We start from the raw sequence: 3,716 nt of genomic DNA on the forward strand, positions 1-3,716 counted from the left end.
AATTTGACATATCACATGTCATGTTATAATACTAATTTGATTTACCTTTGAACAGTTTCATTATAGGATGATGATAACGAATTTCTTATTTCTTTTTTGGATTTTCTTTTACGTATCATTGTATGCATTAATAGTTTTAACAAAAATTATTTAAGTAACATAAAAATATCTCAACGCAATCACATTGTACATATGTCTGTGTACACTGTTCATGTAAATTCGAGGTTACATCTATTTTATCAAAAATTTAAACATTTCTTAACAACATCAAAAGTTACTGCATATTAAAGAAAATATAGAAAGGTGCTTGAATTAGAATTGATATGTCTACTTCCTTATAATTCGTCACAAAGAAATAAAAATAAATAATTTAACAACTACGTTAAAATAACGAAAGGTACTTTAAACTTATCGCCAAGAATTTTTAATAGAAAGTAAAATAAAATTGCAAATTTAAATAGGACTCAAAATTTCGACTATTACAACATAATAAATCTTCGTAAAATAAAGTTGTGCGTTATATTAACATTTAGCATGAATGAATTATATTTTATTGTTTAAATAAAACCAAATGGTTCTTGTTTCAATAGTGTGACATGTGGAAGGTGGGTATAATAATGATTCTTACAGAGAGAACAATAACATAATAAAGGAATAGAAATATACATAATGATATTAAAACCTATCGGGATTTACTTTTTAACAATATGTGTCATTTCGAGTATATTTTATATTTATTAGCAGTAATAGTACATGATATAAAAAATTGATATACTTGGTACATATAAACATTATAAATCTAAAGGTGGAAGTACAGAAGCATATTTTTTACAACCTTTTAAAGCATGAATTTATCTTGCTAATGAAACAACAAAACATGTTTAATTATAACTTCTGTAAATACTTAATATTTTTGTAACTAAGTCAGTATGCTATAATAGATTACTATTGAAGTACTTTTACAACAAATGTTTATTCGTGAATAATTCACAAAGGAGTAATATTTATTTAAATTAATTAAAACAACAAGAGTAAGCTGTGAACAATACATAAATGTATTATCGTTCACTTATAGATCAAGTTTGCCAACCTAAAAATTGCTTTAATAAATATAGTGTAAAAAAAAACTAATTCTATTTAGTAATGTATGGACTATATGTATATAAAAGTTGTATAGAAGATCCTGAAATAATTGTATTACAAATACACTATATGTATTTCTACATGCATGACTTTGTATATATACTTTTACGTATATAAAATATAATTTTTTAGAACAATGAATTGATGCAAATGATGAGAATTGTATTTACGGTTTAATTTATATTACTTGCAGTGGAAATCAGCCCAGAGGTATAAGGTAAGTGCACTAGGAAATAGCGACCTTTCGTGTCCTTAAAACATCAGTTTCTTACAAGCAGCGGCAGGGACAGTTTGGTTTTTTGAGACTTCTACGCTGCTTACTACCTTCCGTTTTATTAAATTTGCATTTGGTTCAACGATTTTAAAAAGGTAATAGTTTCATAAAATAGTATGTAAAATTTAACTACTGCTCTAATAACTATAATTGTGAAAGGTTATGAAGTTTAAGAATCTTTTTACTATTGTAACACGTTGCGTCGTTATAAGTTTCAATTTTTATGTATTTTTCCCTGATTGTTAGCAGTTTCATTTAAGTTTCATTATAGATGCGTATTCTCAACATTTATGAATATGAAGATTTATACCAAATGTATATAGAACAATGAATATAGTTTTGACCTTGAGCTAACACATTTGCTTTAAATTGTTTGTTAAAAATTCAGTACCATTTATAAAAATTGTTAAAAATTCTTCATATTATACTTTATAATTTTTAAGCAACATTCTTTTATTTTTCATGTATTTTAAATGTATCTGTTTAGGTACATAGTATTTGAATGTGATTTGTTTCATATTTTAATCTGTTTAATTTAAACAGGCATAATTTGTTATTTTTCTAATGGAACTCCAAAAGTAATAAGTGTACAAAACTTTTTCACAATTAATCTAATATCTGGTAATAATAGAATTAAAAAGTATTGTATTTATACATGAATACAACTGAAAATACTTTAATTTATGTTTATGTTTATTTTCATATGTCTATATATGATTGTAACAATCAATCTATTTAATTCTGTTATTTACTTAAATTTTTTATATAATTTTTTAAGTATTTACAATGTATTTATGAAGATGCGATAGGTTTACAGACATGTTGCGCATAGATTTTATGTTTTGTTAACATGTACATATAAGTTCTGTTATAATTTTTTAAATCTTTGATAAAACCTTGATCATAAATTGGTTAATTCAAAGTACTATTATCTCTTACGAATAATGATAGAAACATATATGTAATAATATAAGTAAATTACTTAATAAACTAGTCTTTTAACATCATTTTATACAATTTAAATAAAAGATTGTGTTTTACTTTATATATACTTACATTAAACTTGAGTCCTTGTGCTGCATTTTTAATCAGATTTTTTGTTATTATGTATTAATCAATTCTACATAGATTTAAAATTATGTAAATATTTACAAAATTTCATAACTGGAACTAAATTTATATCTTGGATAAGTCACAGTTTTGCTGTTAAAATAATAGGCACTATTTTTTATTAATGTAACTGTTATATCACGTGACAATTTAAGTATCAACAAGTCAACTTAAAAATGTAACAAACATGAAAGTAGTTACTGTTCTTAAATGTAAAAAATTTAAATGCTAAATGTTCTTAATATTTAGGTTTTTAAATAGATTAACAGTGATTATCTCTCAAATTTTTATATGATTTAGCAATTCTTACGCACAAAGGAAAGGGATTTCTTATTTTTAATATTCATAAAAAGCATGAAATGATTAAATTATTTATAATTTACAAACGAAAGTTTATTTCAAAAAGTAAATAATGGAAAAGTTTAATATATGAAAGATTATTTTTGTGATGAAACAATTGCTTATTGGTATACCTTGATACTTGGTTGGTATATACATACATAATTAGCATTATATTATATTCAAAAATTTAAATATTAAAAACGCGTTTAATAGCATATAGAAGTTCAAAGAATTGAGTGTGTAATTGTTCTGTTATAGATACGTTAATATTCTGATAGTATCCGATAACCCCCTGATAAAGATTATCGTACACTGTTTTGAAATTTCTTCCGCTTAAAAAGAAACAAACGATTCACATAAGTGTACATCTGACTTGTAAATCTCCACGCTGAAGCAAGTGTTGACGTCACTGTGACATGAGATGCGATTGCGTAATAGTTCGTGTCGTCGATCGCTTCATTTGTATATTACTTGATGAACTCGAAATTGATCAGAAGAAAATTATTAAATCAATGATAATGTTTTTGCGAAATTATTAATGTGTCACGTGTACAACACAAATTTGTAACACGCCACTCTAGCGTGATGGCTTTATCATTTCGCGTAATTAATTAGGCTACTTCGAATTAAATCTATCCAGATAATTTTATCAAGATGCCTTTATGCTCTTGTTGGTAATTATTTCAGAAGTTACTGACAAATAATCACATTCATTTTAGATTTTACATTTAGATTTTATAGAATACATACATACTGTATTGTATATACATATATTAAATACTTGATATGTGATTTTCTAAAGTCTGGTTTTAAAGTCTCGCGTTCAGTTTTTCAATTTTTGTGATTT

General features: G+C 24.7%; 1 protein-coding gene across 4 annotated transcripts in view; it reads left to right on the forward strand.

The window, feature by feature from the left end:
- The first annotated feature begins 1,400 nt into the window (after window positions 1–1,400).
- LOC108578099 (pyruvate kinase-like) overlaps window positions 1,401–3,716 on the forward strand; it is a 14,671-nt gene continuing 12,355 nt past the window's right edge. For all 4 annotated transcript variants that reach the window (XM_017941357.1, XM_017941353.1, XM_017941355.1 and 1 more), the window contains exon 1: window positions 1,401–1,512. The gene's annotated coding sequence lies outside the window, so the exon portion shown is untranslated. The remainder of the gene's footprint in view (window positions 1,513–3,716) is intronic.

The sequence above is a fragment of the Habropoda laboriosa genome, unplaced genomic scaffold, assembly GCF_001263275.1.
Source record: "Habropoda laboriosa isolate 0110345459 unplaced genomic scaffold, ASM126327v1 scaffold1220, whole genome shotgun sequence".
Lineage (NCBI taxonomy): Eukaryota > Metazoa > Arthropoda > Insecta > Hymenoptera > Apidae > Habropoda > Habropoda laboriosa.